This window comes from Globicephala melas, chromosome X, assembly GCF_963455315.2.
Source record: "Globicephala melas chromosome X, mGloMel1.2, whole genome shotgun sequence".
Lineage (NCBI taxonomy): Eukaryota > Metazoa > Chordata > Mammalia > Artiodactyla > Delphinidae > Globicephala > Globicephala melas.
In genome coordinates, this window is record NC_083335.1 from 41,852,426 (window position 1) to 41,877,395 (window position 24,970).

Sequence of the window (24,970 nt, forward strand, 5' to 3'; positions counted from 1 at the left end):
CATTCTGCTGGCCCAGTGCCAGGAGCTGGACCCTCCTTGGGAAAAAGCAGGGCTCCCTGAGTCAAGGGGCCAGACGTGGGCTCACGCCAGTGATCAGAGGGCTTCCTGAGGCAGGGGTGGAAGGCAGAGGGCAGAGGTGGTAGAGGAGAGAGAAGGACAGGCCTCTGAGGGGCACTTCCCATCCCTCCCTGCACACGTCACATCATCCCACCTGGTCCTTCACAGGAGCCCTGGGCAGCCTGAGACAGGTATGATTCCTCAGATAAAGAACCAACTCAGACAGTTGCAGGGGTCATCGGGAGAGAAGACGGTGATCATCAGAGGGGGCCACGGATCCTCAACCCCATACTGAGCTGGGACCTGACCCTTTCCTCCTTCTGGGGAAGATCTGCCCCCATGGCTGCTCGGTTTCCCATGCCCAAGTCTGGCTGAGCTCACACAGGTGACATAGTTTCAGCCAGCATCCAGTGGGCCCCCAGCCCAACACGTGCATATTTTCCATTCCTACCTGGTGTGTCTGGGCGATTCTGGGGCAAGTGAAGAGCCGCAACAAGTGTGCCGTTTCCCCTTTCTTCTCTCTTCTTCCCTGACCCCGACCATGGGAGAGCTTCTTTCCCTTCCCTTTGTTGTCTCTCTCTCCCCTGTCTCTGTGCCCCTATGTCTCTCTCATCTCTCCCTTCCTACCTTCACTCCCTTTCTGTCTTCATCCCCTCCATCTCCCTCCCTGAGCCCCACCTCACTCACCTCGCTGGCCCAGCATCCTGGGCCATCCCTGGGGTGTGTCGGGGTCTTGCCAGAGTGCTGGACCCCCAGTGAGGTAGCAGAGCCCCGGGCTCCCACTCCATTCCCTCTTCTCCCCACAGCCTTCAGTGGGGCCCTGGAGGAAGGGAGGGAGGAGAAGGAAGCCCTGCAGCATGGGTTTGAAATGCTGGTCCCTGTGGCACTGGAGAAGGGAGTCCGAGTAGCCTGGGTGGGAGCTACCCAGGCGAAGGAGAGGAAGGGAGGGAGGGGAGGAATATTAAAGTGAAGGTACTGAGAGAGATGAGGAGACAGTGCCTTTCAGACAGTAAGATGACAGATGCTCAGTGCTCAACAGGCAAGTGGAGTGAAAACCCCTAAAATCAGGAGCAGAGGTGGGCAAAGGGTGCTGCTGGATTGGCCAGAACACACTGATCTCTGTTTATGGTATTACTGTTTTAACTCAAAGGAAGCATTGCAACCTTGAACTATCAACCACCTCTTCTCTATTTTTGGTTTTGGACAGGCCATCAGAGAATGTTTCCCGAAGTTGTTACGCCTGGTAAGTGCCTACGTAAATCATTGTCTCTTACAAATGTCGGTGGCCTCTGCACCTGCCCTCAAGCCCTTTGGGTCTTGCCTAGATCACATATTAGCATCAGAACCTTAACCATTTTGGGGGACATGGACTCCTGAAAATGACATGGATATACTTGCTGGAAAAATACCCATAAATACACACATGCACACACACAAGTTGAATATAACACTAGAGACTTCCAGGACCTCATGATGAAGACATCCACTGTAAGCTTTCCCATGGAATTTCCAGGTCCCTTTCACACCTGACCCCTGACCCTCACCCTCCAGGGCCCATCCTTTTCCCGGATCATCCAGAGCCACTCCCCTGGTCTCCACTCCTGACTTTCTCTTCCCTTCTCCAGGATGGCCAGGAGTTACCGTCACCAGTGACCTTTGATATTGACACTCCCTACATAGTAAAGCTCTGCAAGGTCAGGAAGAGGATCAAACAACATTTGGGGTGTTGCAGGGAGGCTTTATCTACTGCATAGTCTCAAGTGCCATTTGATTCCAGGGAAGCTACTTTGGATCTGATGAGCTGAAGAGCCTAGTCCTGCAATTCCTGAAGCAGTAAGTATCTCTGGGAAGCTGAGCAAGGGGGGGCAGGTCTAGGACAGGTGAGGCCACCTGAGCACAGGTCTGCTCAGGGGAGTTTTCAAGTCTCATTTGAGGTCCAGACCACAGAGATAGACTGTCTTCATTGCTCCCCCTCAGGTACTACTTGATCCATGACTATGGAGACAGACAGGTTCTCGCGGGTGCTTATCACGAGGAGGCCTGCTTCTCCCTGACGATTCCCTTCCACCCCGAGGACCCAGCCCCGTGAGTATGACAGTACAGCCTCTGCTCCCGGGCCGTGTGGCCCCCCAGCAGGCACAGGCCAGCTCCTGCAAACACCCACCACCCACTGTTGCTCTTTGTCTCCTAGAAGCAGCTTGTGCGAGTATTTCAAGGACAGCAGGAATATGAAGAAGCTCAAGGACCCCTGTGAGTGTGTGATGGGAAGACTGGGTGGGAAAGGGCGGTGAAGGGGTCAATCATAGGGCCCAGGGCGTGGCAGCCCCTGACCTTCGCTCGCTTCCCCTCCCCTCACAGACCTGCGAGTCCAGCTGCTGAAGCACACAAAACGTGTCATTGTGCACACCCTCTGTGTGTTGCCCAAGACTCAGCATGCCTTCAGCTCCTTCGTGGTAGACACGTGGTTCCAGACGGTGAGCGCCTGCTTCCTCCCTCGCGTGGGCCCAGGAAGCCGCAGGTGGGTGGGAGGTGGAGGTGGTGACTGGGCGCCTGGGCTCTTCCCTTTCAGGAATCGATGCTCTGCTTCTCCGTCTGCGGAGTGTTCAAGGCAGGTGAGTGTGTGTAGACCCCCAGCGCAGATGGCCCACTGCTGCCTCCCCCTGGCCAGGCTCACTCCCAGAACCACCTAGCTTCCCTGACCCCTTCCCTTCCTTTCCCTTCCCTTCCCTTCCCTTCCCTGCATTCCACCCCTCCCCTCCCCACCTGCCCTCCCCCACCTCCCCTCCCCTCCTCTCCCCTCCCCTTCCCCACTGTGTTCTCCTGCCCTCAGGCTTCCCACAGACAATCCAGGTCTGAGCTGTGTCCATGCCTGTCTGCCCTGCACACCCTGGGCGTTGGGGACACAGGCTGTGGATTTTGGTGGCTCTCATCCCAGATCCTTACTCTGAGAACTTGGGCCGTTACTGAGCCTCTCAGTTTCCTCATTTGCAAAATAGGGTAGTAGTATCCACCTCTTGGGCGGCTGTGAAAAATGCACCCCGTGAACTTGGGCAGTGGTCGTCAGGGGTCCTGTCACTGGGTGCAGACTGCTCCTATAGTTGCCCTCCCCATTCCCGACACCCTGGCCCCCGTGAACAACTGCCCTCTCAGCATGAGTGTCCAGTCACACCCTGACTGGGGACCGCCGTGTGAGCGTGTACAGCAAGTGCAGCTGTAAGGGGTACTGTGGTTTGTTTGCTGTTGAAGTGGAAGGAAGTTCTCAGCGCTGTGTGCGTTCCTTCACCCAGACCTTCATCGCTACCCCTGCCCGCGACTGCAGGTGAGAGCCCTGTTGTGGGAGGGAATGCCCGTCCCCGCCTGGGCTCAGGGGCGAGGGAATGTGGTGGCAAAGACCTTAGGTTTACTCAGTATTGTGGAAAGCCAGCAGGGGGATCCCAGGAGCAGTGTAGCCTAGTGGTTAGGAAGAGTATGGGCCTGGAATCGGCCTATGCGTTCACTCCTTGACCCAACACTCACTCGCTGTGTGACCTTGGTCAATTCCCATGACCTCTGTGTGACTCAGTGTCTTCTTCTGAGAATGGGGATCAGACTGTCCACCCCTTGCACTGTGGTAAAGGGTAAATGCGAAATTGCCCCTGGTTTGGGGATGAACCTATAAATCAAGTGAAGGTGGTAGACAGTCTCTCCAAAGGTGGGCTCTGTGGGGAGGGGCAGAGGTACCAGTTAAGGAACCTGGAAGACAGACACAGGAGGGACGTGGAAGGAATCTGGTTGCTGAGTGCCAGTGGGAGCAGAGTCAGTATTGGGGGTGTGGGTGTCCATCCACCAGTTGTCTGAGGCCCCATTTTTCCTTCAGTCTGTGCATCGTGAATGACGAGCTGTATGTGAGGGATGCCGACCCCAGCGAGACCCAGAGTGTGTTCTCCATCCCACTGCCTACACCCACCTCCAGCTCCATGCACCCCTCTCCCAGCAGCAGCAGGACATCATGCAGGCATCCTCCACCCCATCTGAGATGAACCGCTAGTGGTCTCAGAAGTGAGTGCTGGGGTTGCATGGGGATAGGAGGGAGCTGGGAGGAGTAGAGGAGTGATTAATGGGAATTTTCAGGTAATTATTTTAAATCTATTTTTCCTTACAAACGTTTACTTGTGAGAAATACCCTAATTTCATACTAATACATTTCCATGTATTATAAAATACAGGTATCCTATCTTATATACTGTTTTGAAACTTCTTTTATTATTAGTGCCAGCATAGTTTCTTCTCAGTATATGTGAAGCTACATTATTCTTTCTAAGATCAATATATTAAACAATTGAATTCCAGGAAGCCATAAGCTATTATTGATAGGCATTTAGCTTTTCGCCTCTTTTTCAGCATTACATGCAGTGGCATCTGCTCATTCTGGTACATACATGTTGGTAAACTTGAAGGCTTGCTCTTGTAGCATAGATGTAGCAGTGAAGTTGTGTGGTCAAGTGTCTCCCGTTTAGTCCTAAGGGAGGTCATCTATCCTCCCCCACTAGAGGTGCTTTCAGTACAATGACTAGACTATACCAGAACTAAAAATTTCTTTACTCATCAAAAAGTGAATTCTGAGAATTCAGAGATAAGAAGAAATAGACGTCTAGGGTTTCAGGAAGGTGAAGGTGGACAGAAGTCAGGTGCCCGGGGGTTGACACTCACGGCTGCTGGCTCTGCTGACATCCCAATTCTTTCTCTTTACTTTCTTCAGTCCAAGGGCAAAATTCCACATGTGACCCTCATCCACTGACCTGGGATCTTGAGAACAAAACTCTGCAAATGAGCCTTTAGATGTCATTTTCATCCTCATCATATTTGTCACCTCTCTTCTCTTAACTGAAGCCATATCCATGACTAAGCTTGCAGTCCAGCTAATCAGGAAGCCAAAGTTTACTGTGTAGGCCTGCCCGTTGTTTTATATTTTTCCCACACATGATCCTTGTTTATCTTTATATTAAAGAGTAACATTGCACATTGTATGTTGTGTGTCTTGGATTGCTCTTCCCCTGACCCAACCATGAGTTAGTGGGGCCAGGACCAAAAAGTCCCCTCTCCCACATCATCCCTGGCAGTCTCTAGCATTTATATCCGACCTACACAGTGCTTGAAAATTATAGAGTAAGGACTCCATTCCTGGACAACCCTAAAATCCAAGCTTTGCCTCCTGATAACCTTCTCTCCACCACTTCAGTACTCACAAGTTGTGACCGTTCTGATGTTCACTTCTATAAGCAAACATAAGGTATTTAGCAAGTAAAGTACCATATTTACTCCAATAATTATGGATTTCTTAATCATTTAACAGGTCTAAAACTGTGTTAACATTTTTATTAGGTTCTTAGGTTCTGTACCTAAGACGATTTTCCCCACAACTCCTGTGTTGTTTTTTTAACTTTTTTATTTTGAAATAATTATCGATTTACCAGAAGTTGCAAAAAAATGTGTACAGAGGTCATGTATACCCATCACTCACCTTCTCCTAATGATAACACCTTGTATTATTTTAGTACAGTATCGAAACTAAGAAATGGACATTGGTACAATCCACTGAGCTTACCACAATTTCGCCATTTTACATGCACTCTTTTGTGTGTTAGAACACTTGTGCATAATACTTATATATATAATTCCATGCACTTTTACCAGCAGTGTAGGTGTTCTAACTATCACCACAAACAAGATCAAAAACTGTTTCATCACCACACGTTTCCCTCATGTTAGCCTTTATAGCCACACCCACCTTCTTCCTGATCGCACATCCCTAAACTCTGTCAAACACTATTATAATTTCCTAAATGTCATAGAAATGGAATCATATAGTACACTACCTTTAGGAATGGATTCCTTTCACTCAGCATAATTCTCCTGAGATCCATCCAAGTTGTAAAGTGTGTCTATCGTCTGTTCCTTTTTATTGCTGAATAGGATTCCACGGTGTGAATGTACCACAGTTTGCTTACCCATTCCCCCGCTGAAAGACATCTGGGCTATTTCCACTTTTTAACTATTGTGAGTAAAACTGTGATGAACTTCATGTAAAGGTTTTTGTGTAAACATGAATTTTCATTTCTCTGGGTAAATTGCCCAGAGTGCAACTGCTGTATCATTTGGTAATCGCATGTTTCGTTTTGAAAAACCTGCCATATTGTTTTCCAGACGGCCTGTACCATTTTGCATTGCCTTTGGCAATGTGTGAGTGACTCAGTTTATCCAGTGTTGCCTGCATTTGGTTTTGTCACTGTTTTTTTCAGCCATTCTGATAGGTGGGTTTAACATTTCATTGTGCTTTTAATTTGCATTTGCATGATGGCTAAAGATGTTGAATAGCTCTTCCTAAGCCTGTTTGCCCTCTGTTCATGTCTTTCATCCATTTTATAATTGGATTAAGAGGCAAGAAGTTACCTCTAGAGAGCTGCCCTGGCTCTGGCTAACAGGCAGAGTAAGAGAATGTGAGGCCCCTCGAGACTCACTTTTCTTGACAGGGAGGGCAGAAGTGGGGCTGAAGCTATTAAATGTTCCTCAAATTAGGACTGAACTTGGATATGGAACAGGATTAAGAGATGGGGGCATCTCTGGGTCCATCTGTGGAGATCTAGATAGGGCAGAAGAAGAAGGGGGATATGGGGTAGAGGAAACACAGTGGAAGGAGGGAGATACGGGGGTATGCCTTCTAAATGATGCTAGATTCATCACTCTCAGCCTGCTCAATGGAGTGCTAAAACTATTCTCCTAGACGTGTGGTTTTCAACTCTGGATATCCATTAGGATCCCCTCGAATGCTCAGATTCAACCAACTGAATCAGAGCCTCTAGGGATAAGCCCAGTCATCAGTATCTTTAAGGTTCACCCCAGTTGATTCTAATGAGCTGTCAAAATTGAAAACCTTATCTGATGGTGTATTAGTTTGCTATGGCTGCCATAACAAGACACCACAGGCTGAGTAGCTTAAACAACAGAAATTTATTTCTCACAGTTTTAAAGGTTGGAAGTCCAAGATCCAGGTGTCCACAGGTTTGGTTTCTTCTGAGGCCTCTCGCCTTGGCTTGCAAGTGGCCTCCTTCTTACTCCTTCTTCACATGGTTGTCCCTCTGTGCATACACACCCTGGTATCTCTTTACGTGTCCTAAACTCCTCTTATAAGGAAACCAATCATATTGGATTAGTGTCTACCCTAACGGCCTCATTTTAATTTAATCACCTCTTTAAAGGCCCTATCTTCAAACACAGTCACATTCTGAGGTACTGGGGGTTAAAGCTTCACCGTATGAATTTGGGTAGGACACAGTTCAGTCCACAACAGATGGTATGAGAAACACCATGGTCTGAGAAATTCATCTCCCTTTTAGCCACCTGCCTGGAACTACTATACAACACTTCTGCCATCACCTCATTAGGTAGAAGTCGGTCATGTGACCATTTTTGGCTGCAAAGGAGGCTATAAATGTGGTCTTTTACTGGAAACATTACTGTCCCAAATAAATTTGGGATTCTTTTATTAAGAAAGAAGGAGAATAGGTATAGAACATATGGTACACTTTCACACCCAAGGCAGCTAGAAGCACCACCTCAATTATCATGTCCTTTCTACCCAGTTTTCCAACCACAGTTTTCATGGATTCAAACAAAACTGCTGCTTCAGAGACACCTGAGCTCACTCTCCCATCCTCCCAAATCCCATGTCCCAGACTATGCCTGAGTCCTCACAACTTAGCATGCTAAATCTACGTCATTCACTCACTCACTCATTCATTCAACAAATATTTATTGGTTACCAGTGATATGTGAGGCACTGTGATAGGCACTGGAGATAAATCAGAGCACCTGACAGACAGGGTCATGGTTCTCATGGAGCTCACATTCTACAGGGGTTGATACACTCAAGATTTGAGAGCCATTAAGAAAATAATATGGGAAAATGTGACAGAGAATGACTAGGGTGGGGAAGGCAAGGAAGGATTTTCTGAAGATGTAACTTAGATTTAATAGTCAAATAACAAGAAGTACACAGTCAGCAGTGGGAAGATATAGGAGCTGAGCCCTCGAGGCAGAGGGAAGAGCAAGACGAAAGGCCCTAAGATATGGGCAAGCTTGGCAGTTTTAGGGAACAGCTTGTATGCCAGTGTGTATTGGGAGGACAGTGTTAGAAAATGAGGTGAGAATGGTAGGAGGGGCCCAATAACAGAAGGTCCTATGGGCCATGGTAAGGACTCTGGGTTTTGTTCTTATTATGATGGAGCCATTGGGTGCTTTCTGAAATGAAGGGAAATTATTATCAAAATCTGCTTTATTAAAGCTCACTCTAAATGTTCCTTGGAGGACAGACTGAAATAGAGCAACTGTAAGATCAAGAGACAAGATTAGGAGGCTACTACACACATGACAGTGAGAGGTTACAGTCTCGTAGACTACAGTCGTAGCAATGGAAGGGGTGAGATGGGGTTTGAGATGAGATGTATCTTGGAAGTACTGAACTTGTTGATGAAGTCCACGTTTGTGGTAAGGGATAGAGGAATTAAGTGTGTCTCTTGGAATGTGGGTTTTTGCAGCTGGGTTAGGGCGGTTTTCTTCGACGGGGAAATGAATGGAGGACCAGCTTCGGTGCAATGCCAGGAAACTGACAGTTCTGTTTTGACCATGTCGTTTGTGGAGCCTACGAATAATCTCGGTGGGGAGCATGTGGTTGGATGTATAAGTCAGGAGATCTGAGAACATTCTTGGCTGTGGCAAAAAAAAAAAAACCCAAAACAAAACAAAAATCAAGCATGCAAGCAAACACACGAAAAACCCAATTGTACAGTTCAATCTGAAAATACAGGTTGATTCCACATATGAGCATGACACAGCTCCAGATTCTGGAAGGGATACAAAGACATATTAAAAGCCAACTTCACTGAGCTATAATTTATGTTCAACATAATGCATCCATCTTTTTTTTTTTTTTTTTTTTTTTGGCTGTGCTGCATGGCTTGCCGGATCTTAGTTCCCCAACCGGGGATCGAACCTGGGCCCCTTGCAGTGAGAGCACCGAGGCTTAACCACTGGACTTAGCTATAAGGCTAAGGCTCTGGCCTGCCAGGGGCTATGAACTGTCAGAGAAGAAAGATATATGTGTGGCATATAACTATCATTCATCCACTTACTCATTCATTCATGCACCTAGTGCATGTCAAGCTTAGTGCTAAGAAGGGAAGATAGGGCCATGAAAAAATTCAGACAATGTCTCTGTCTTCCTGAAGATTAGGAGTCGAAATAGAGAACTGCAAGTGGCTCTGGTTGCTAAATAGTAAGGGAGGTATTTGATGAGATAATTGGGCCCCCAAAAGGTCTAACCCCAGTGCACAGACGCAACTCTTCCCCTTCTGCATGTCTCATAGACAATGCTGTGGCATGACCTAGAACATAGAGCTGTTAGAATAGAATGAGCCTGAACATTCTGTGCATATATGGCTGAGGAAACAGCTTTCCAAACCTTCCACCCAGCAATCAGCCCTGATTATGTGCAGAAGTAGATCTCAATTTCATTTAATTCTCACAGTTGGAGTTGTATGACTAATTATTTTGTCTCTGTATCTAATTAAGAAGCTGAGGTTAAGAAGGGTCAAGTGTCTTGGAAGAAAATAGCAGATCTATTGATAATAGGAAAGGGTTAGATTTTAAGCTGTGAGCTGTTAACTAGTGTGGAATACTAGTTCCCATCCTTTAGGTCCAGGCTGAGGTAGTAGCAATGGAAATTTCTCAGTCAAATGCCTGGGATTCATTGGCCATTCGAGAATTTTAGGAACTGGAGAAGCTATAGGAAAATGAAAGCCTAACATACCATCCTCCTGCCTGCTCCGCATCATTGCTCCTGCCTCTGCTCTCTTGTTTTCTATGATAACGTCATCTTAACATTAGGTTTTGTTATTGACTGAACTGTGTTCTCCCAAAATTCATATCCTGAAGCCCTAACTACCAGTGCCTCAGAATGTGACTGGATTTGGAGATAGGGCCTTTAAAAGGTGATTAAGTGAATTTAAGGCTGTTAGGGGATACGTTAATCCCATCTGACTGGTGTGCTTATAAGAAGAGGAGTTTAGGACACACAGAGAGACAGCAGAAGTGTGTATACAAAGAGGGACAACCATGTGAAAAAGCAGCAAGAAGATGGCCATCTTCAAGCCAAGGAGAGTGGCCTTAGAAGAAATCACCCCTGCTCACACCTTGATCTTGTACTTCCAGCCTCCAGCACTGTGAGAAACAAATTTCTGTTGTTAAGCCACTTAGTCTGTGGTATTTTTGTTGTGGCAGTCTGAACAGTCTAATACAGGCATTATGAACGTGTTTCAGTAGGTCATGAAGCAGGTAGAGTAGACTGTCAGAAAGGATGAAAATAAAGTGATGGTAAAAAATACCAATGATCAGTAAAACTGAAAGAAACGTGGTTAATTTGTATCACTATCAGGCAAAATAGACATCAAGCAATTGCAACCAAGAAGGCTACTATCAAACCATAAAAGAAAATGTATTGAGAAGATTACAAATTCTGAACTTACATTCACCCGATAACATATCTTCAAAAACATATATAGCAGTAAGTAACAAAGCTACAAGTAACAGAAAGTAAAATCCACTTTTGTGTATACGATAAGGAAAGATACTTGCTTATATAACTGAGAGCCCAGAGGTAGAGGAGACTTTAGGTTCGTTGATCCAGTGGCTCAAAGATATAAAGACTCAGGCCCAATCTTGAACCAATGACTGTGGCTAGGGACACAGGATTATTGCGTGAGATCTAGAGTAACTCTGGTCTCACCCTTGGAACTAGCAGGCAAATTCCCCCCAACATGTGACTGTACGAGGGAGGAAATGCACTAATGAAAATTTGAGACCACTTAGGAAGATGAGGAATGTATATTGCATAGGTAAACAAAAATACCACCTTCAGGCACCATTTGAAAGCACAATTATCAATATGAGCATAATACCCACAGTACTCAAGCTCAAATGGTTTTCAACTACTATGTCTTTCCAGGTAACAAATACTTCTATTCAGGAAATACCTACATTGAATTAGCGAATGGGTAGCTACAAAGCACTAGAGCTCTCACCCCTGCAGTAAGTTTAGGAAGGACCACAAAGGCATCCATGGTAGCGTACTGAAATCTCTTTTTCTTTCTCAAAGTTTTGGCAAAGCTTTCTCTTTACTATCGTACTTTGATATTATTGTGTCAGGATAGTTTGACTAGAAGGGAATGGATTCTTTATAGTTACAATTTTATCAAGTATTACCATTCTGTACACATACAACACAGAGTTCATAAAGGTATGAAAGGTGAGAAGCAAGAAAATTGTCAACATTTATGATCAGCAACAATTTTCTTTAAAGAGCACCATTAAAATTCAATATGGAATATCTTTAAAAGCTTCAAGCTTTTAGAAGAAATTCAGTCTCATGAAAATGTAATAAAATTAAAGAACATCTTCTGTTAATGTACATATTTGTAAATATGCAAAAAGGAATATTCCTCTGGGAACACTAGCCCAAGAACTACCACAGCCCTGCCGCCTGGCATACCAGGACCCAGCCCATACACCAACAGGCTGGCACCAGCTCTGGGACACATTGGGCCCCTCAACCAGCTGCTCCTGGATCTGGCCCCACTCACCAGTGGGATGACGCCAGCTTTGGGACACCCCAGACCCCATACCCAGCCATGTCAGGAACTGGACCCACACACCAGCAAATCGACACTAGCTTCAGGACTCCAAGGCCCTGCAGCCAGAGACCCAGGAACCTGGCTCTGCCCACCAGCGAGCCAGCACTAGCTCCAGGACTCGCTGGGCCACAGCCCCACCCACCAGCAGGCCAACACCAGTTCCAAGACACCTTGGACCCCTCAGCCAGCTGCCCTGGGATCCAGCCCCACTCAACAGTGGGCCAACACCAGCTTTTGGACACCCCCAAACCTGGCAGCCAGCCATGTGGAACTGGCCCTGCCCACCAGCAGGCTGACACTAGATACAGGACCTCTAGCCCCACCACCACCCACTGCAGAGCTTAGCACCACCCACCAGTGGGCCAGCGCTAATCCCGGGACTTCCTGGGGCACTGCAGCCAGCAGCCTCATGACCCAGCCTCACTCGCCAGTGGCCACCAGCCTCTGTACAAGGCAGGGCCTGGCAACCCGCTGGACCAGGGGCCAGCCACACCTACCACACCACCCACAGTAGTGTGCTGGTCACAGCAGAAGGACACATGCAGCCCTAACAGGGGGCACCCTTAGAGCATATAGCTCTGGTGACCAGAGGGGAGAGCTCGGCTGGGTCACACAGGACGTCTCCTACAAAAAGCCACTGCTCTACGGTTGGGAAATGGAGCCAACCTACCAGATACAGAGAAATAAAACAGCAAATTGGACAAAATGAGGCAACAGAGGAATCTATTCCAAACAAAGGAACATGATAAAACCCCAGAAGAAGAACAAAGTGAAGTGGAGATAGGCGATCTACCTGATAAAGAGTTCAGGGTAATGATCATAAAGATGTTCAAAGAACTCAGGAGAAGATTGGATGAACAGAGTGAGAAGTTTTTAACAAAGATTTAGAAAATATGAAGAAGAACCACACAGAGAAGAATACAATAACTGAAATGAAAAATACACTACATGGAATCAACAGTAAATGAAATGATGCAGAGGAATGGACGAGCAAGCTGGAAGACTGAGTAGTAGATATAACGGAAGCAGAATAGAAAAAAGAAAAAAAGAGAAAAAGAAATAGGACAGTTTAAGAGACCTCTGGGACAACAGCAAGTGTACTAACATTTGTATTACAGGGGTCTAAGAAGGAGAAGAGAAAGAGAAAGGGGCAGAGAACATATTTGAAGACATGATAGCTGAAAACATCCCTAACCTGGGAAAGGACAGAGATATCCAGGTTTAGTAAGCACAGAGAGTCCCAAACAGGGTCAAGCAAAAGGAGACCACACCAAGACACACTGTAGTTAAAATGGCAAAAATTAAAGATAAAGAGAGAATATTAAAAGCAGCAAGGGAAAAGCAACAAATAACATACAAGGGAACTTCCATAAGGCTATCAGAGCAACTGGAATGAATCCAACTGGATCACGGTGTATGACCTCTTTTTTCTCTTGGTGAGCCTGGCTAGAAGTTTGTCGATTTTGTTTGTCTTTTCAAAAATCTAGCCCTTGGTTTTATTGATCTTTTGTATTTTTATCTCTATTTTATTTCTTTCCCAAAGAACTGACTTTGGGAATTTTTTGATTCTTCTTTTTCTAATTCTTTTTCTCTTTCTGTATATTTGAGATTTTTCTTGTTCCTTGAGGAAGGCCTGAATCGCTATGTACTTCCCTCTGAGAACTGCTTTTGCTGCATCACAGATTTTGGAAGGTTGTGTTTTCATTGTCATCTGTCTTGAGGTATTTCCTGATTTCTTCTTTGATTTCATCATTGACCCACTGGTTTTCTGGTAGCATGTTGTTCAGTCTCCATGTATTCGTTCTTTTCCCAGTTTTCTTTCTGTGGTTGATTTCTAGTTTCATATCATTTTGGTGATAAATGATGCTTGAAGTCATTTCTATCCTCTTAAATGTGTTGAGGTTTGTTTTCTGATCTAGTATGTGGCCTCGCCTAGAGAACGTTCCTTGCACACTGGAAAAGAATGTGTACTCTGTTTATTTGGGGGATGTAGTGTCCTGTAGATATAAATTAAGTCCAAGTGGTCTGTTGTGTCATTTAGGGCCTCTGTTGCCGTATTGATCTTCTGTCTGGAAGATGTGTCCATTGATGTCAGTGAGGTGTTAAAGTCTCCTAGTATTATAGTATTCCTGTTAATTTCTCCCTTTATGTTTGTAACTATTTGTTTTATATATTTAGGTGCTCCTATATTGGCTGTATATATGCCAACTAGTGTAATATCCTCTTCTTTATTGATCCCTTTATCATTATATAATGTCCTTCTTTGTCTTTATGTACTTTAAGTCTATTTTGTCAGATATGTGTATTGCTAACCCCGCTTTCTTGTTGTTTCCAGTTGCATGAAAGAGCCTTCCATCTGCTCACTTTCAATCTGTCTGTGTCATGTGCCCTGAAGTGAGTCTCTTATGGGCAGCATATTGTAGGTTCTTGGTTTTTTTTTTGTTTTTTTTTTTAATCCATTCAGCCACTCTGTCTTTTGATGGGAGCATTTAGTCCACTGATATTTAAAGTAATTATTGATAAGTATGTACTTACTGCCATTTTAAACCTTGTTTCCCAGTTGACTTTGTAGTTCTCTATATCTTTCACTTTGGCCATTTTAATTATGCTACGTCTTGGTGTCACTCTATTTGGGTTCTTCTTGTGTGGGACCCTCTGTGCTTCCTGTACCTGGATATCAGTTTTCTTCTTTAGGTTTGGGAAGTTTTCAGCCATAATTTCTTCAAATACATTTTCTATCTCCTTTTCTCTCTCCTCTTCTTCTGGTACCCCTATTATGCATATGACTGTGCACATTATGCATATGATTATGCATATTATGCATGCTTTATATTATCCTATAGATCTCATATGTTTTCTTTATTTTTAAAAATTTGTCTTTCTGTTTGCTGTTCTGATTTGGTGATTTCCATTATTCTATCTTCCAGATCACTTATTTATTCTTCTGCTTTAGTTTGTCTGCTATTTATTGCTTTCAGTTTGTTTTTTATCTCGGCAATTGAGTTGTCTAGTTTTGATTGATTTCTCTTTATAGTTTCTAGTTCCTTGTTGCAGGGATCTGCATGTCTATCAATAATCTTTCTTTATTTCTTTGGCCTTTTTCTTACCTCCTTTCTGAATCTGGGGACTAGTAGACTGGCGAGGTCTCTTTCATTATTTGTTCCTTCAGGGGATTTCTCTTGTTCTTTTTGTTGGGAAGAGTTCTCTGTTTTTCATTCCACTTAACTTTCTTTGTCTCTGAATTTAGGAGAAGCATGAATCTACTGTGTTCTTGAAGGGGTGTTTTGAAGTTGGAGGATTCCTGTGTAGACGGTATGAGTCCAATATTTTTGGTGCAAGGGCTGGTTTTGGTGTGGGTGCTTGCCACATATTTCCTTAAAGTGTGCTGGCCCTTGTTCCCTTGATAGGGGGTGTGTTTGAAGTTGTGTTGACCAGAGCCTGCACTGGTTGTTGGCTGGGGCCTCCTCTTTGCTCTATGGCTGTCACAGCCCTGTTGGGGCTGGGGTCTGCTTCCCAGCTGTTGGAGTAGAAGCCCTGAGGGTCAGGTTCAGTCAGGTTCCATTGCCCCTGAGCACACGCCCTGATGCAAAGGAGGTGACCACTGAAGCTAATGAGGTCCGTGTGGTCACCACAAACCTATGTGCCTCCCGTGCAGGCATCCATGGTTCTGCCCAGAAGCAGCCCAAGGTTGCATCCCTTTCTCTGTTGTGTTCATCCCAGACCTAGTGCTGGGCTGTGGTGTGGAGTAGGCTGGTGCTGGCGGCCGGGGCCCTGTGGCTACAGGAATTGAGGTGGTTGTGCCGCTGCCTGGAACCTGGGCTGCCTCTGTGGAAGCCCTCTCCCAGGACCTGTCAGCTCCAGATCTGGCTCCAAGCTATGGTGTAGAGTGAGTGGGGCCAGTGTGCTCCCACCGTGAAATGAACGGCTGCATACTCCTGCCAAGAGCCCGTCAAACCGAGATGCAGTGCCCAGCTGCTGTGCCTTTCCATGGTGCCATGTGGTGCATGTGCTGGCAAAGTCCACCATGGGCAGACCTGCCCCCACTGTGTGCACACTGACAATGGGCACTGTGGCAGGACCTGCCCCCACTATGTGCGGGCTCACCATGGGCTTCTTGGTTTGGCCCAGACCATACCCCAGGCCCTCCGGGCTGTCTCCACACATCTAGATCAAGTCCTCTCCCTGGACCTGTCTACCTAAGATTCCATACTCAGCTGCTGTGTGCATCTGTGGCCCCACCACCTTGTGTGTGCTTTGGATTGGGAAGTGCAGCAAGGCAGCAGCCGCCAGTGCCAGTCTCTCTCTGCCCTGATTGTTAGCAAGCCAGCATCCATGCATTCCTTGTGAGTAGAATTTAGGCTTTTCCATCCCCTCCATCTATCCCAGTGGCTTTTCCAGCAGGCAAGGGGGCTCCCCGAGGCAAGGGTCTGCCTATGTGTACCTTTCCTCCTCTCTCCCACGGGTGCCAGGACCGTCCTCATGCCTTTAAAATTTTTTCTGTCCTTCCTGGATACGTAGAGATATTCCTTGCAGCTTTGGTTGTGTAGGAGATCCTCTGCCAGTTTCCAGTTGGTTTTCTGTGAGAATTGCCTCACATGTAGGGGTATTTTTGATGTGTTTGTGGGGAGAGGTGAGCTCCACATACTCCTCCTCCACCATCTTGATCCCCCTCCCCATTTGGGAGACTTTGAACTGCATCAAAGTGTCCCATATAAAAACAGATACACTAGACTAAATTAGAATTTCAGAATCCAGTGATAGTCAACTATTGCAAGTGCCTGTCATTTTTTAGAGAGCACAGGATATGCCATGTTTTTCCAGATTTTGTGGGAAAAAAAGGTAGAGCATCATGTACACTTTAGATTATCGCTGGCCCCAAACAGGCTACATGAAGTAGATAATTAAAAAATCATCTGGTGATGTTATGGAAATGCAAAGTTCATTGACATAATTTAGTCCTCAGAGCCTGTTTTTATTCTAAAGAAAACTGGCAAAGGTCACTCATTTACATCATATGGGAACATATCCACCAGCAGTAGATGCCAGTGTGATATCGTAACAAGGAAACAATGTGGCTGTTTACGTAAAAACCCATCTCACAATACTTTCAAAGTCTATAGTTAGAATTATTTGGGGGGGTGTGGCAAAAAAATAGTTACAATGAGTGGATAACAAGAGCCAAGCTAGGACCACTTCAATTCTCCCTGTCTCATAATTTTTAAAGCCTTGAAACACACTTATTTAATTTTTAAATAGTCTTCACGCGGATGGGATTTTCAAACTGTATCAGAGAATCATACCATCACAAATGACATAGTCTATGAGCAAAAACCCTGTAAGGAATCCCTGCCTTCTCGCCCCCTTCCATCCTTTGGCCTCAAAAGAAGTTTTCACGGTGGATGTAATTTTCTGTTTCCAGGCTGTGGTAGTCCCCAAGAATGAGCTCATCACCTAGAGCTGTTAAAATTTACACGGTGCTGGGGGAAGGGAGCACACTGAGTACTCTGACAAGGAGCACTATCTACAATTGTTTCTCTTCTTTCCCATTGCTTGACACTGACAGTAAAGTCACTTCTAGTTAATTAATGAGCTTCTTAAAGGAACAAAGAAAAACATGTTTCGATTACCATTTCTATAAAGGCACAGCAATATCTCATAAGTTCTCTTGGATAATGTTACCAGATTAAGTCAATTTTACTTTCTGAAAGTAAATTCACATAGGATCTCTACTTGAGTTGTACATATTTGTGTTTGAACCAAAACCATTTGAGTATTTGTGTTTAATTTAGCAGCATCACAAATGTCTGTTATTCTCCTTTCCCATTTCTCTGTGTTAAACAAATCCACTAGCACTGACCTCCAAAACGTCCAGCCCAAAACAGAAATATAAAAGAAGTAAAAGTAGTTCCCGGTAAACCTTGCCAAACAACATTCAAGAAAAATAGCTTATCAGCCTGCCTCACCTAAACAGACGGAGCACCTGATACATGCAGTGCCTAAACTGCCTAGCTCATATAAGCTGTGTTCATACAGGTGTTTACCCATAGCCTTAGCGTCCCTTCCCCAATGTATGTTACAAAGAGCTGACGGGCAACCACTGGTGTAACTAAATATATTTTTAAATCCTAAAATAACTCCTGGTAATCATCGCAGGGAAAGAATAAATGATACGACCTTTAGTTCTGACAGGAGAATATCTGACCCTTCCCAGGTAAAGTTATAATTAGAACTCCAGGGTTTGCCTTTTGGTGAAAGAAGTTGACCTCAATCACCATTAGTGGATTTGTCCATTACAGAAGCTACAGTTGGGACAGACATCAGGTCTTGATGTCGGATTCCATCCAGTGATTGTATACAGATGCTTCCTAAATGCATCTTGAGGTTTCATAATAGGCTCTATTGTAAACACGCGGCTCCATTTTCATACCGTGCATTTACATGTGTCCCATAAATAATTTTCCAAAATTATCCAAGTAACCGCAATGTGCCCAAACAGAGTCACTCCAAAAAATCACTACTTCCTTCGACAGGCTTAGAACTACAAACACAGTCTGTTATCCTTACTAGTATATTCAAATTTAACCTTGGTGCAAAATTTGGTCTGTTGTATTTTCTTCAGGTTATTTATGTAGCCATGCCACGTTGCAGGGTGCCGGGAAAATAATCCCACTGCTTATATAGCATTAAGTTTGCCTAAGCCAGCAAACGCGCAATATCACATCAAATCTCTTTTGGATATACAGATAGGTCTTCCGTTTTCCGCACCAATCAGCAAAAGAGGTGTTTGTAAAACTGCAATTAAAAAAAAAACTAAAGTATATTGTATATTCTCCTTTCCCTTTCTCTGTCCTTTCTAGGAAGATGCAAACAAAATATAAATGCAGTAATATCTAATTCAGATTCTGCTCACTTTTAACTTTTGGAATTCCGTAAAGAGCCATAAAGTCTGCACTTTTTCTCTTTAGAGAAAAAGAGCCATAAAGTCTGCAATATTTCTCTTTAGAGTGTTTAAAAATAAAAGAAGGAAACGTTTTCAACTAACGTCTAGCATTTTATACCACCTTTTATATACACAAATACTTCACTTATTAAGGATAAGTTTATACCTTAAAATGAATCCGAGGGCCTTACCTGGCTTCAGCTTGGATTCGTTCTAATTACTGGTAGTACTGGAAATTATTTAAATGGCACTTTAAAGAGGTCCGCTATGATCTCAACTTTTCAGTAACTGCGGATGGCTTTCCAGTTAGTCTGAATAAGGAAGGCTGAATTATTCTTAATTTTCTTTGGAGACTCTTGTGGGTGATCAAAACACAAAGTCTGGAGCCAGGGTGCCTGGGAGTAAACCCTGGTTTGGCACCTATAGGTTCAGTTACCTCTTAGGCAAGTGACTTAACACATCTGTGCTTCCACTTTCTCATCTTTGAAAACTGGAATAATAATCATAGTACCTCATTTATAGAATTGCCAGCATTAAAGGAGTTGACGTTTTAAAGTGCCTGATACATAGTAATCATTATATACATTTGTTTTCAAATTAACTGCTAAAATTCACTTATTGAGTTTGCTTTAATTTCTCTTAGACTTGCATGAAATTACAGCAACAAAGCTTACCTGTACCCACCGCTTATGTTTTTCAAGTGGTCCCTAAAATATGGCAATGGTTATAGATTTAGGGAGGACCTAGTCCATTGCTATGTGTTAATTTAGGTGTTAAATTTCACGTGTTATAGGGAAACAGAATTAGCACATGAAAGAAGCACATTAGCACATTAAAAGGGGGTTGGGGCAGGTGAAGCCAGCCTGTGTTCTGAGGAAGGTCATCCAGAGGCACCACCATCAACGGGAAGCCCAGGAATGTGGGCAATCTCAGGTCTCCAGGTCTCGTGAAGAGAACGGCCTCCTGAAACATGCAGCCGGGAGGACCCTGCTGTCACTATCCTACACTCAGGAGGCTGACCCAGCTTTTGAGCACCGTGGGCTCCTAAGGCTATGGTCACGCGGATGCGGCCATCAAGTGGCAGGCCCTGACAGATATGTGGCAGGCCCAGACCTACTGGCCATGTCAGCACCATGAGCCCTTAAACCCTGAGCTCGTGTAGTCTCTCTGGACCTATTGCCACTATGATCATGTGGTAGATCCAGCTTTTCAAGTCGCTAGAGCATGGCAGACTCCTAAACCCTGCCCATCATGTGGATTCATCCTGTCATGTGGCCCTCCCTAGCTAGTGGCATGTGGAAGCCTCAGCCCTCCAAGTCACACAGGTGACCTGCTTCTGAGAGTCGTATGGATGCTATGGTCGGTCACATATCCCCCTTGGTCACACATCAGGCTCAGCCATCTCTGTCTCGTGAAGATTGCTGGCTACCAGAATCTTCAGATCCCTGAGTCAACACGGATGTGGCCGCTACCATCACATGGCAGGCAAAGCACCTGCCGTCATGTGAACACCGCACCTACCCTTCGGCTGTTGGTCATGTATATTCTACAGTCATGGGACATGCTGTGGTCTCCTGAGGCTCAGTTCTCTCGGTCACAGTTCACGATTGAGGGCTCCTGAACCCTGAGGTCACCTGCATCCTTCTACTCTGTGGCCTCCGCCAGCCAAGCCCCTGGAAGTCAGGTAGCCCCACAGCAGCGCGTTGCGTTACGTTACGTTACGTAGGTCGCGCAGTCACGTGATGCCATAAGGTCGCGACCGAGGGGGGGCGCCCTTTCAGCGTGTGGAGAGTCTGCCGAATGGTCGATACCTCGGCTTAGCCTTCTGAGGAGTCAGACCGAGAGGTGAAGAAGACCTTTAGAATTAAGGTACTTGTCCTGGCTGAGGGGGAACTTTGATGAGGCTCTGGCTCCGATGCCAACCTTTCCACCGGCTTTCATATTCTGCCACGGTAGGCGGTAGACGGTTGGCGGTAGTCGGGTAGGAGGGGCGCCCGCCGGTACTAGAGGTTTACTCAGAATTGGCGGGACAGCGGGCGGCAGGCGTTCATGGGCTGCTCTCGGCAGCTAGGCTCGGGAAACTGGGTGGACCCCTCCCTTTCCCCTTCCTTCCCAACCCCCACATTAAAGCCCTACTCTTGCTTATCTCTCTTCCATATTCGTATTCACTGCCTGCCATGTGATGGCGTCCTCTGCGCTCCTCCAACCACGTTTGTTACTAGGGACACCAGAGAACTCCTAGATGCCAGTTCGTATCGATGATTTCAAATCTGATCTGAATTTCTGTCTCTTAATTTGTTCTGTAGAGAGAGGCAAGGAGAGAGACTTTTTTTAATTTGATATTTTTTCAGTAAAAGTGTGAAAGTAGCCAGCACCTTAAGGTTCAGAATTTGTTTTCTGTATTTGCTTTGCGGATCAGTAGCTTTTTGAAGTGCGTGGGGGGTAGGATGCCATAATCTTTTTCTGCTTGGACTCTCTAAACGGCTTAAATTAGTCCAGCCAGACACTATTGTCTTCTGATTTTCCTCCTGATTTTCTAACCATTCCTTGTTACATTCCTTGAAAGCTCTCCCCTTTCCTTCGTGTGGGAAAAAAAACAGTGAATTTATTTAAGAAAACCATATTAAGTAAAATTATAGATGATACATTTCATAAAAATCACGTAGATGGTACTTAATGAGTAAAATGCAGCAAGTAAAAGATGGTGTTTACATTTGTGAGGGATTTAAATATTGCTTGAGAGATGGTTAAAGGGGTGATATATATATTTTTTCTTATATAATAGCCATTTCTTTCCTCTCATTTCAGCACTTTCAGGTTTGCTCTACAAGACACTATGTCTGGGAGACAGCAACAACAAAAATGTTTTTATCCATTGAAGAAATATGGGACATACAAAAATGAAGGTAAAAAGGATTTCTATATTGTCATATTTTTAAGATAATATGCCACTTGAATCTCAAAGAATAGGGTAGTGTCTTAGCTTGTTCAGGCTGCTGTAGTAGAACACCATGGACCGGGTGGATTACAAATTACAAAAATTTATTCTTCACGGTTGTGGAGTCTGTGAAATCCAAAATCAAGGCACCAGTAGGTTCAGTGTCTGGTGAGAGCCTGCTTCCTGGTTCATAAAGGGCTGTCTTCACGCTGTATCCTCACATGGCAGAAAGGGCAAGGGAGCTCTCTGGGTCCTCTTTTATAAAGGCACTAATCCCATTCATGACGGCATCTCCCTCATGACCTAATCACCTACCAAAGACTCTACCTGCAAATACTGTCACCTTGGAGACTAGGTTGGTACATAAACATTCAGTCTGTAGCAGGTAGTTTCCTCAAGCTATATGGGAAAGGAACATTTTTCCACAGACCACTGGAAGTACTAGTGTTCCTCAGAAAACCTTTTGGGAAAGCCTGTTCAAAGTAAGTCTCTTCTGCCGCATTAATACCTTGTACCTTTGTTTACTAAGAAGAATGTATGCTTACTAATAATTAAAATCTGTTCTTCTCATTAAAAACTACTTATTGCTAACTCATTTTATCTTATGTCATTAGTCATTCTCTCTTTTGCCTAATCTTTCCACTTTTTCATTCTTTACATATAACCTCAATTTATGTTTCTGATATCATGACGGCAAGAAATAAGTGCATAAGTGCTAGTCATTAGGAAGTCTTAAAAATAAAATAAAATGCCCCACTCTTGAAAATATGATACAACTTACCCGTAAGGGTGAGTGGATGAAATAGCTCTCATTTTATACCAATTTTCCACACTTTTTCAAAACTAGTTTGTTATAATTATTTAATCATTATAGCTGCCATTTTTTGCGTTCCTGTTATATGTCAAGCACTGTGGCAACCTTGTCATACCAGTTTTCTCATTTAATCCTCAGAAAAATCCTGAGAGGATGTTATTTTAATTTACAGATAAGATACAAGAATCAAGATAGGCTAGATTATGCTGTGGTAATAGACAGTCCCTGCATCTCAGGGGATTATTCCTCACTTCGACTACATGTCCATGGCGGGTGCATACCCCTCACAGGATGGTGGACTTTGGGGGTCTGAGCCATTCTTACTGGAATGACTTGGAGACCCAAACTGACAGAGCAGCCATCATCTAGAAAGTTGTCAGTCTCTGTGCCTGAGGGGAAGAGGACCCTGCAAGGTCTCAATCCAACAAGCATATGTTCTGGCCCAGAAATAGCACATGTCACTCACAGCCCATTAGCCAGAACCAGTCACATACACAGCCCTGCCCAAACAAAGGAGGTCAAGAAGTACAGCTCTTCCAGGTCGCCGGAACAGGGACAAATGGAAACACATGGCAAACAGCACTACCGCACGATGGAATTGAGGCTCAGAGAGGTAAAATACTCGCCGAAAATCACATACGCAGTAAGTGACAGAGATTCACTGGATTATTCTATCAAATACTTGACAAGTCGATGTCTGAGATTGCTTGTGTCTGAATCACCTTGATGAGGGAGGTCTCTAGCCCTGTTCAGGCACCCGACGTAGTTGGTCAGCCGGGGGACTGCGGTAGCTGTCATATAGCTCCCTTGTACGCTTTCCCCTTGGCAACGTTATTACGGAAGGAAAGTGGGTTCTTGCAAATGACTCTGACTCTTCCTATACACCGTACGTAGACCACATGCCCTTACTGCTCCCTTTAAAATGTGAATTTTTCCCTTTCATTGCTGGATTTTCCTGAAAACGAGTTGGTTGCCCGGCATTCTCCAAAGGTCACCAATAAGGTTCCTCTTTGTTGTTGTTATTGTTGATGAGTGTCATTATGAACTCCTGGCTTTTGAACATGTTGGTGGGCTTCAAACCATCGTTATGTGGTGTTGAGCAGAGGAGTGAAATGATTTGACTTGCGCTCTGCTGCTGGGTTGAAAAGAGACAGGTAAGGGAGCCAGGATGAAAGCAGAGGGGCCAGCTGGACAGCAGTACAGTCCAGGAGGTAGCTGTTGGTATCTTGGCCAGGATGGTGGTAATGAAGGTGGTGAGAAGTGGCTGGCTTCTGGACATACTTTGAGAGAGGGGCCGAGAGAATCTCCTGACCAGTTGGATGTGGAGTGTGGGAGAAAGAGAGCACGCCAGGCCCCCTCCGAGGTTTGGGGACTGAGCAAGTAGCATTTGTGGGTCAAATGCCCTATCTGTGTTTCCTTTCACTTCCAGTGCCACACAGGGAAAGTCCCAAGGTTGTGAGTAGCAGGATTGTTCTGACAGCGGGCCACACAGGGAAAGCAAGGGCTCCCCAGAGGAGTTCATCTGAGGCCTGGTCGTAATCAGTCCATCGTGGAGTGATCAGCAGTGGGCGGATCTTTACTCATAAGCGTGCCCTGAGACAACATGGAATAGTTAATGTACAAAAGGCACAGCACACAAACCTAGAGAACCTTAAGTATTACAACCCAACGGAAGCTTGTTTCTAACAGTGTAATTACCATAATCCTCCCTCCCCACAAGCCACTAGTATGATTATCTGCTGGTTCACTGTTTCAGTGGAATGCGTTAAAAATAAAATACCCTTAGTGAATCCACCCATGGGAGAGAGAATTGACACGATCTTATTTCTGCAGGTGCGGAAAAACTTGCAAATCTTTTGACATGGTGAATTAGATATGCTGGAGGGGAGAATTTGTGGGTGGAGGGGTGAACAGCAACACAACTGCTAGGAGTGAGTACAAGGTGACGTATACCCAGGACACTTTCTAAGCGTGCCTGTAGCTTCAGTATCCAGTACAGTAGATGTCAGAGTAAAGAAAATGAACAAGAGCCAAAGAGAGGCCTTACAGAATGGTGAAAGGATCAGTACACCAGGGAGACATAAAGATCCTAAATGTGTACGCACCAAACAATGGAGCCTCAAGGTACATGAAGCAAAAACTGATGGAGATGAAAGGAGAAAGTGCCAGATCTAAAATTATAGTGGGGGCTTTCCACACCCACCTCCCTCTTAGCAAGTGACAGAATTGCTAGAGAGAAAATCAGCAAGGATATAGGAGACCTGAATAACACAGTAAACTAATGAGATCTGCATGACATAAATAGAACAGTCTGCGCAACAACAGCAGAGTACAGTTTTTTTCCCCGAGGGTCTCTGTAACATTCACCAAGTTAGACCATCTCCTCGACCATCAGACAAACCTCAATAAATTCAAAAAGAATTGAGGGACTTCCCTGGTGGCGCAGTGGTTAAGAATCCGCCTGCCAGTGCAGGGAACACAGGTTCGAGCCCTGGTCA

General features: G+C 45.0%; 1 pseudogene; it reads left to right on the forward strand.

Annotated features, from left to right (window-relative positions):
• LOC132594454 (nuclear RNA export factor 2-like) overlaps positions 1–24,970 on the forward strand; it is a 34,211-nt pseudogene that overhangs the window by 7,954 nt on the left and 1,287 nt on the right.